Here is an 11395-nt window from a genome sequence, read left to right as displayed (position 1 = left end):
TTATAGAGCACCTTACAACAGCCAAAAGGAGCACAAGGTGCTTTCCAGAGAAACAACAATAAAAACAATAAAAATCAATAAGAACACAAAGAACATAAAATAGCAGTTGAAACAGGGTCTACATGTTAAAAGCTAAGAACTTTATATTGATTCTATAAGATTGTCTTTAAGGCTAAAGGCACTGAATACTTTGAAAATCGGTACTATATTTAATATTTTATTGTAAATTCCCTCTAGCATACTTTGTATTTGTATTGTTATTGTCAAGTTTGTTAATTGATGTCTGTTGTTAATTCAATAAAAAAGTAAAAAAAATAAAGAAGTAACACTAAACCTAGCGCTCTCTCTCTCTCTCTCTCTCTCTCTCTCTCTCTCTCTCTTTCAAACAAAATAATAACAATTACAAAAAGGAATGTAGATCATAAAAATACCACATGCATATCACAACCATGGCTAAACTATTGGGGATGGGAGGATTACCTGTTGGGGATTTATTTTTGGATCTGTTATTCTAATTTAAAACACTTGGAGGCATTTCCTGCATCAGAACATTAAAAATGTTTGCTGATGTCTACATTATTTGCATATTTTATCAGACAGAGTAACAGCAGAGCATTGGTGTTTCCCAATGAAAATCTCAATCTGAATCTGTCCCCCCTCCATTTCTTTCTTTTTTTCTTTCTTTCTTACTTTCTTTCTTTCTTTCTTTCTTTCTTTCTTTCTTTCTTTCTTTCTTTCTTTCTTTATTGTTTGTTTGTTTGTTTAACTGAACTGAACTGTACTGACACACACACACACACACACACACACACACACACACACACTGTATGGACTGCACAAACCTACACCATATACAGCCTCTTCCAATACACATCCATCAATCTGTTTACATGCTGTTTTACACACTGTTTTTTCTCTTTGCTCTTTTGCACAAAACATTACAATATCTCATGTAACTGCTGCTATAATGATGTGTCCATTCCAGTATTTCTGCACACGCAATATTCTTTGAACATACAGTATTTACACTGTCGCTGCTGTTTTTTTTATTGTCTTTTGTGTCTTTTTTTCTGCACTGTCCTTCTGCCTTTTGTCCTTGTTTGTCTTGTCCTGCACTGTCTTGCACCAGGTCACACAGATGCACTTTATGTATCTAGGACTAACTTACTACTGTAAGTCCTTAGCTCTGTCTTTGTTCTATGTAGGACCATGATCCTGGAGAAACGTTGTCTCATGTCACTGTGTACTTCAACAGCTATACAGTATATGGCTGAAATGACAATAAAAGCTTCTTGACTTTGTTTGTTTGTTTTGTTCATACCTTGGTCTTATGTGAAAGAATTGTATCCAAGCAGTAATCATTCCTCATATTATAATAAAAGAAATAAAAGAATGTCTACCATAAACCTAAACAATGACTTTAACTCATTGCATACCCAAACACACATATATTAACGCGCGCGCGCAGGGTAGATTCGGGTACAAAGCTGATCATGTGAATGGGGTTTAAATGATTTTCCCACTAGAGGACAGTAGAGCTCTTTCACACAGCATGGTCTTGCTTAATTTTTACTTCCGCCGCTAGATGACAGAATAATCCAAACCTCCAATATGCTGTGCATGAACCATACTGGACTAATAATTAGCTTATGTTAGCGCGAGACTTCCATTTTAACAACACGCGCATCAAGCAAATCCACGCTTAATCGATTTTTACAGCACCTACTCCACAATGTTTTAGTCGTGCGACTCAGGAGAAAGACAGCTCGTGTACTAGTCCCCATAGGCTATAAAAGCCACGCTGCACTGAACCGGGCCGCTGTTGCATTACGTTTTACTTCCCTGTAAGAGACATCCTCGCGCTCTGTCTCTGTTTATTTTTGCCTGCATATATTTCTCATGCCATGGAGGTGACCTGAAGAGAGAATGCTTGGTACTGTGTTATAACTGGACCGACTCTGTACCGGTGAATCGGCTCAGCTGGACACCGGCGAGCTGCGCGCGCTCACTGACATCAATGAAGGAATGATGAGATCCGCACGAGACTCCAGAGCTCCCGGCGCTGCGCTTTAACCCGCGCGGCCACGACGCAACGGGAACGCGCGCGGGCTTCAGCTACTTATAACAGGTGTTTCCATTATTTTCAATATTTACTCTTTTATTTATTTGTTTGTTTGTTTGTTTGTTTGTTTGTTTATTTATTTTTTATGCTTGTTCATATATTTAACCAATATTTACTTACAGTATATAATATTTACGCTTTTTCACTTAACAGTCCATCAGCTAGTATAATCTACAGAATGAGTTTCTTTAATTGTGATTTGTATTTGTATATTTTACACTACAGAATAATAACTTTAAAAAAGTTTAGCCGAATTTTTTTATTTTTAATTGAGACATTTCTCAAAATGTTCAGACAAGAGAGTATTTTTCCCCCTCATACACTAATATGATACTCTATTTTAAATAAATAAATAAATAAATAAATAAATATAAGATTAAACAATAATTATTTTTGGAGAAATATTTATTTCCAAAATAAATCATTATCTGATGCCATTGTCCACATAAAGGACAACGATTATTTATTAATAATAAGTAATAAATAATAATAATAACTATAAAAACTATAATAATAATAATAATAAATGTATATTAATGTACGTATAATTAATAATAATATACGTAAACATAACGAAACACAAAATTAATAATTATGGGTTAATTATTTTTTATTGGGTATAATTATTCTTATTATTATGATTATGATTATTATTATTGTTATATATGTTATTATTATTATTATTATTAATGTTATTATTAATGTTATTATTAATGTTGTTGTTATGTGTGTAGGCTTGTGTGTGTGTGTGTGTGTGTGTGTGTGTGTGTGTGTGTGTGTGTGTGTGTGTGTGTGTGTGTGTGCGTGCGCGTGTGTGTGTGTGTTCGTGTGTGTGCGCGTGTGTGTGTATGTGTGTCACAGCGAAATCGGCTTTGAATGGCAGAGAAAGTCTTACTCAATCGGCTCGGGTGAGATTTAGACATCTGTCAAATGCAGCCAATCTCATGTACATTAGTAATATTGAAGAGAGAGAAAAGCGGCCGCGGGATTAAACCCAACTATCTCTTAATCTGATCCTCAAACTGCAGCTCCACAAACCTGCCTACACCCTGGAGGAGCTTTTAACATAAAAACATCATCCTTCTCCTGTTGTCATTGTCATGTCACCTACAGAAAAGTGTGAGATTCCACAATTTATTTATTTCTAAAGCTTTTTCTTAAACTTTCTAGAAAAATTGTTCATTTCATGTTAATCATCGTTATGCTGTTTTAGTTTGTGTGTAAAAACAGAGCTTCATTGGGAACAAAACTACAGTGTATTGTAAATAGTGCAGCTTCATGTAAATATTGGTTTCTAAAAAAATAGACTATAATCTATAATCAGGATTACATATTAGCCTAGAAAGGAACTTGACTTAATCTGGTCTAAATATGGATCAAGTGTGTGTGTGTGTGTGCGTGTGTGGGTGTGTGTGGGTTGGATGTGTAATCTAAATATACACAGATATTTTTTTTGCTTTATATAATGAAATATTACACATATGCTTTTATTAAAGTCTTATTTTCCCACCAAACTTTTTGTCATGAATTTTGATGCAAAGGACTTTAGTCGAGCACTTTAATGTGGTCTCTTCTTATTAGTGGATTAGACTAATACAGGCTGGTTCAATATTTACAGTACAACTATAACTCTGATATAGACTTTTAACTTTTAGAAGAAGAAAAAAAACGGTTCTTGAATGGTTGGTTGCATAAAAAGGAACCTTGGCTTGCTAAAATGCATGTAGAGTAACACTGCTGTTACGATCCGCATAGAACCTTTAAGAGTTCCCGATTTTGTAGATATTTTTGCATGTAGATAAAATTCTTAAACTCATATTTGGTCTCTTTTCTTATCTTGATACTGGTTCACTATACAAAAAACGGTACAGATCCGTGTTATATTCGATGCTGCTGCAGATAATTGATTTTGGGTGATTAGGCTGTAAGATATACTGTTTCCTTTTTTTTTTAATGGATCATCATCATTGTTGTCTCTTCTTCCACATTTGTCCTGCTCCTTCCTTTACATCCGTCACGTTAAACAGCGGACAACTTTCCTTCTGTATCGTGCACATGCCTTCTATTCCTGATCACTGTAAACAAACATGCCTCAAGCCGACGAGGAGCCTAAATGTTCAGTGAATTTTGAAAAGCTGAGCAAAGCACGATATAAATAACAATGCTGCTTGACCAGATAAGCAATAACTAGAAAGAGGATTTTGGTCTTCTTAGCTTACAAGAGGATTAGCTATGCCCGATTTCTGTTAAATACCACTATGTAAATGTTAACTCAAGCTTAAATGCTGATAAAGATGTTTCTCTTTACGAGGAGAAAGATGTACCATGGAGGTATCTCATTATTTTGCTTGTCAGGCTTTAACTTCCCCATCACACTATGCATTGCCAGGTTTCTATTGAATAAAATCTGTATAATTTTGTCCTCAACTCAGAACGGAGAATTTCTCACTCATTTCTCAACTTTTCACACGTAGCATAGGCGTTTGGTTTCGTCTTTTCAAACACGCTTCTAAGTGCCGATTTAAGGCAGCCACGGTGACAGTTGCTCAGCTCTTCGATGTTAATGAACAAAAGATGTAGTGAGTGGCAGGAGATTTAAATACACTTAGAGGTGGAGAATGCAGTGCTGTATAGAGACATTAACACTAGTTTAGTAATGTTAGCAGAAGTCTAAGAAGACTTTATGACAGTTCTCATAGATATTTTTGGTTTAAAACTTTTATGAAAGCGCAAAAAATGTTTGTAAGGGTTCGGCCATAACGTCTTGATGGAATTATTTTTATGAGAGTGCAGCAGAATAAAACCATGTAAAAAAGCTTTGTTGGAACTGATCCTAAGAGTTTAAATGGAAAACAATCATTTAAACAACTTTGCAATTAAGAACAAAACGTATGAAAACAGCTAGGTTAATTATATCCCCAGTCAGAAAGCAGGAAAAGGAAATGAGTGTGTATACGAGTTTGTATAGTAGAAAGTATATATAAAGTGTGTGTGTGTGTGTGTGTGTGTGTGTGTAATACACGTGTATATATCCGGCCTTATCTAAGATTTAAGAACACCCAGTGGATAAAGTAGAGGAAATGAAAGAAAAAACGATGTCTGCCAGATAAGGACAGTGGATGAAGACAAATATTCAGGCCACATTTCTGTAAGTGGATACAGCATATTTATGAAGCCTGAGAGCTGAATTTGTAAGTGTCAGAGAAGACTAAGCATAATTCTCAAGCTAATGAGTTGACCCGATTGTTATTCATACATGCTAATTAATTGCGTTCGGGCTCATGCTAAACAAACAGCTCAGCCCTCATAACTTACTGTTTACTTGACTCTGTGCTTGGGTCACGCCAGTGAACTTCTTGATGGTTCTGTGGATTATTTGGATTGTAATTAGGTTCATTGTTACGAGCCTCTCAGATGATATAATAGACCAGACAACATCACAGAGATGAGAAATGGCCTGTAATTTGTCCTTTGTTACATTTACGATGAAAGAAACTGATTTATTAAACAGGCATACTCATGTTTATCTGACAAAAGTATCTTCACTGGAATTAATGAAAAGTGTTTGAGAGACTGCGATTCAGTGTCAGTAAAAGTAACCTTCCAATCAAAAATGGGCAAAGTTACAGTTTCATACACGATTTAAACTTTTTGAATAACATAGTATTTGTTATTAATGCTGTGCTACTGTGATTATTTTGCACTTCATGATATTTTGCAAATCTAGCTTTCCTTTTTTTGTGACTTTGTAATTTTATTCCCATTTAATGGTTGGACACGTCACGATACTAGATTTGTTATGATTATATTCCACTTTTCCACATTTTATATATTTATACAGATATTATATCATAGTAAAGATATTAGCTATAAACAGCTGCTCTGGTCTTCCTTCCTTCCTTCCTTCCTTCCTTCCTTCCTTCCTTCCTTCCTTCCAACTTGCTTTAAATTTCTACATAGAATCACTTACATTGTTTATGCATGTCTTTGAATTTTTATTATAATTCCATTATTAAATTTACAGAAAATAGGAAGAATATATTTATAAATATTTTCTAATGCCCCCATATGAACAGAGATGCTATTCCTTTTAAAATCAAGAAGCAAAATACCTTCACTGTAACTTTATAGTTGCTTCCAAAATGTGTTTTTGCATAAATGTCTCTAAACCCCTATACTGATGATATGAATTTTAAATCGTTTCTACATAAAAAATGCCTTAAAGAAGACACATTTTTAACCTTCATACATTTTGCAGCATGAAGCTAACTTGCTGTAATTTTCCATCATCACCCAATGTGTGCTTCTGTCTCTCTGGATCAGCTGATAAAGAAGTTCATTTCATTTCACTCGTCAATAGGGACAATTATATTGAAATTGAAATTCTGATATTATGAGAGTGAGAAATCTATCAAAGCTTAACTTAAATAAGCTGAATTGATTTGTCAGTTTGCTTGTGTGTGTGTGTGTGTGTGTGTGTGTGTGTGTGTGTGTGTGTGTGCGAGTGTGTGTGTGTGTGTGTGTGTGTTGGAGTCACACAGCCACTTGAAGACATCAGGAACAGCTGAAAGTGAGACATAACAACTGGACAGAATCGGGCGAATGACAAATGTCTTAAACCTTTTATCTGTTCTTTATCAGTGTAAAGCTTAGACGCTCATGTTAAACTGATCTTAACAAGAATTTTAGTTAGATTTCATAAACAGTGCTATTTTCTTATCAGAAAAACATGTCAAATAATTTGAAAATAAACTTCAATAAATTCCTCTCTCTTTTTGCCAAAGACCACGCCTGATATATTCACAGAGACACTGAAGACTCTCTCCTGAAGTGTTTTTTTGGCTGGTGTAAACCTTGATAAAGAACAGACATCCTCTTCTCCAGGATAAAAAGGGGCCATTCTTCAACCCCGACACGTAGCTTCATGCTAGAAAAACTTGAGGAGATCACTTTAAGGTGCTGAAATGACATGATGACAAAAGCTTTGTTTAGACTAATAGTTAAGGCCGGGCATGTAAGAGGAGCCCAGTATGAAAATCGAAGCACATAGGAGGTGAACTTACAAATGGACTTCTCACCCATGACAAGGTTTTAAGTTTAAAGTGATGTATACAAATGAGATTGTTCCCATAGAGACCACCATAAATTAAACACCCTTGAAAAGTGTGGAAAATGGACTAGTCTACTTTTTTCTTTTTTTGTACACAGTGGCCAAGCACATGAAAAAGTTCTTGTGGAAACTTTTGACATCTTAATCATTTATTATTAGATGAAAATCCAGCATGTTTGTTCATCGGCAGTGCTTTAGAGTAAAAAAAGAAAAGAAAATAATATTAGTAAAATGAAAATGAAATACAAACAGTGAAATTTAAAGCTATGCATTGTTTTCTAAAAAAAAAAAAAAAAAAAACAAAACAAAAAACTTTTTTTTTTTTTTTTTTTTTTTTTTTTTTTTTTTAGACAGTACTGTTTTTTTCCCCAGGATGTTTTTATATAAAAACATTTTGCTGAATAATTCACATCATTTGTCTGAGGTAAAATCCTAGCTGTCTTTTTCCTCTGAAATAAAGTGAACATTCTCCAGAGAATAATAATCCAAGGTTCAACAGCTTTCCTTGTCTATATTTTTATTATGAGGATCACCAGAGCGTGACCGTGAGTAGCTGTATTCTTCTATGCGTTTGGCTTGCCTCTTGACTCAGTAGCAGTGTCCTTGCCATTGTTACTATAAATCAGATGATATAAAAGACCTCCTTTGCTGTAGGCACTAATGAGAAGAGCAGAAGCTAAGGATGTAGATTATACTGTACACTGTAACTTATTTCATGTCCTCGAGATACTGTATCAGCATGCAGGTACGAGGAACAATGATACCACTGATAATAGCAGGATCAAGTCTGCAGTAAAAAAAGGCACAGTCTCTTTGGACTGCATAGAAGTGCTGCTGTTTATATCATTTGTGCTCAGTGTTGTGGAGGTCTCTTCTCTTACAGTGTAACACACAACCGCACGTGTGTGTGTGTGTGTGTGCACATGCATGGGTATGTGTGTGTGTGTGCATGTGTGTGTGTATGTGTGTGTATGTATGTATGTATGTGTGTATGTATGTGTGTGTATCTGTGTGTGTAAGTATGTATGTATGTATGTATGTGTGTGTGTGTGTGTGTGTGTGTGTGTGTGTGTATGCATGTATGCATGTGTGTACAGTATGTGTGTGTGTGTGTGTATGTATGTGTGCATGTGTGTGTGTATATATATAATCCGCGTATATACATGCATGGTTGTGTGTGTGTGTTTAGGTTCGCATGTGTGCGAGTGTGTGTGTCTGAATATGTGTAGGTATGTATGTGTGTATGTATGTATATATATGCATGGTTCCTTGTGTGTGTCTGCATGTGTGTGTTAGAAGCTCCAAGTGCATGGTTGAGCACCTTAACATACTCAAAGTAGAAGTCTAAGTGCTCGACTCTTCCACATGACCAAGTTGCCCCTCGATCGGCTGTTATAAGGCCTAGTGGCGGGAAAGAAAGTCTGTGTGTGTTGTGCAGGACCTTCAGCCACACCCTGCTACATGAGGTAGAGCAGAGAGTACTTTAAGAGGACTCATTTATTGCTCTCACAGATCACAAAGATATTGCAGCTATTACAGTAGGAACTTGAGGATGTCTGGTACAAAAAAAAAGACATTTCTGGACACAATTACCATCAAATCTGTACGGAAAAAGTAACAGATAGATAAGGTTAAGGTTAATTCAGCTATCTACATCTACTGAAAGGTTAGGTTGATGTCTTATGATATTGACTATTGATTTTGACTAAATGGCAATGGATAAAGTGGATTTGAGCTTTTTTCTTTTCATTTTTAAAAAATAAAGAAGTTCCTGTCATGGAAACTTTTCTTGTTCATTCTGATGTCTCATTTTGGGTGAATTCAGATGATATACACACATAAACACACAACCGTCTGCTTACTTAAATCTCAAATGAACTATTTTTGTTCTGTAATTAAACAAATTTTTCACAGAATAAAAACAAACAAATTTGATTAATTACGAATAAATTCTAATAAGTGTTCTATAATATGTTAAAAGTGTTCTATACTATGTTCACTTGGTGGTTGAAATGAAATAGAAATCGTATTTCTACATGCAGTAGAAATAACACATAAATAAGATCAAACTGTCGAAAAAATATTTCATTTGAATAATAAGAGCTCCGCACGACTTCTGTGGCAGATTTCTATACTTATTTGAACTGAAATTCTGATGATGAATGATTTTTTGACTACTTTTTACAGTACATTGGGATGCTTGGTGCTTGATTCTAATCGTTTGTCTCTTACAAACAGAACTTACAAATAGATCTTTGTAATTAGCAGAGCCAACAATAACTGTAGTGAATTATCGTCATCTTTATGAAACTGTTCAGTTCATGTTGTCATTCCATCTATTGGCTAAACAGTAAAACAGTAAAAAATGTAAAACAAATTTAAGGACCTGCTATACAAAAGCATACAAAAGGTGTAGCGAGCTACTCATAAAGTGATGTATAATGACCTCTGATCTGTGCACAGGTCATTTAAAAAAAAAATATCTCAGACTGAAGGTAACACTTAACTGGTGTGAGGCAAATAAAATCATGCTTTAAAATGGCTCGGACAAAAAACAGGCGTACCTCACTATTGGTGTGCAAGAAAAAATGTTTCCCTTAATTCAAAATCCATTAGCAACCCTGTGGCCCACAACATAATGAATCTGCACATTCACTTTTTTTTGCCAGGATCGGATGAAAACACCACTTCAGATCTCTCGGCACTGGAGTAGCCATTTCAAGCCTTCGTGAAAAGCAGAGCTCTGTGCATTTGAAATTATTCTTTAATTAAGAGATATTATATTCACCTCACATTCAGATATTTCCATGAGTGCCATTGTGGATAGGCTTTGGGCCACACACTCTGAGATGCTACGTTTGGATGAGTGCACTGTAAACACGGATAATGGAGACAGGAAAGTAGGCTTCGTTGGCAGCCTTCTTCGATTCACGAAGCTTTTTTTGTCTTGAAAGACAAACGACGGATTCACCTGAGAGAAACATAATGAAATGTTTGCAAGACCTGGTTGTTTATAGCAAAATCAACTGATCTCTGGAAAAAAAAATCAAAGCAATTTTATAAAGCCTAAAACAAATGAGAGCTTTTAATATGACATACGTATTGGTCAGTCTTTCATTTTCAGTAAGTGTTTTATCCTGCTAAGGGTGGAGTCTGGGGAATCCAGAGCCTTTCTCAGAAACTTTGGGAGTCAGGTGGGAATACACTCTGAATAACACCCGAGTCCATCACTTGGTAACACACACACACTCTTTCTCATTGTTATCTAGGGAGAACTGTAAAGCCATCAAGATACCTACTGCCATGTTGTTGGGAGGTAGGAGGGAACCACAGAACCTGGAGGAACCTGAACACACAGAGTTCAGGATCAAACCAGAAACTCTGGAGCGGTGAGGCGGTAAATCAACTTGACTTACATTTATATTTCAATTTATACAACTGAGCAACTGAGGGTTAAAGGCCTTGCTCAGGGGACCAGCAGTGGCAGCTTGGTGGACCTGGGATTCGAACTCACAACCTCCCGGTCAGTAGTCCAACACCTTAACCACTAGGCTACCAGAAGGGAAGAAGCTCTTATTCTGTCACATTTACATTAAAGCACAGTGAAATTCACTACTTCCCATATCCCAGCTTTGGGGGTTGTGGTCAGAGCACTGGGGCAGCCATGATACTGCAGCACTGGAGCAGAGAGGGTTTAAGAGCCTTGCACCAGGGCCCAACAGTGGCAGTTTGGCAGTGCTGGGGCTTAAACCCTGATCCTCTGATCAACAACCCAGAGCCTTTACCACTTAAGTCTCCACTGCACCATCAGTGACGTGATGTTCACGCTTAAGGAAAACTAGGAGCCCTTATTTATCTGAAAAGTTCTACTTGAAATGTTGTTTGATTGGAAAACCATGCTGTCATATAGTTCTAACGTTGAGGGTTCCTGCAGAGAGATGAACCAACAAACACCGTTTTTATGAGTGTCATATACAATACGTTATGGAGCGCTTGTATAAAACAGTACCATCTTAAGTGTATATCTCTGCTTAAAACACAGCATTGTGTTAACAATTACAATGCTTTATTTAGTAATACATGAGACGACACACTTTTTAACTGTTTATCATTACACAATGGCTTTGGAATATCTATGAGAAGTACATTCAATTCAATTTAAC

The sequence above is a fragment of the Tachysurus vachellii genome, chromosome 12 (assembly GCF_030014155.1).
Source record: "Tachysurus vachellii isolate PV-2020 chromosome 12, HZAU_Pvac_v1, whole genome shotgun sequence".
In the NCBI taxonomy this organism is placed as follows: Eukaryota; Metazoa; Chordata; class Actinopteri; order Siluriformes; family Bagridae; genus Tachysurus; species Tachysurus vachellii.
This window is presented reverse-complemented; position numbering follows the sequence as displayed.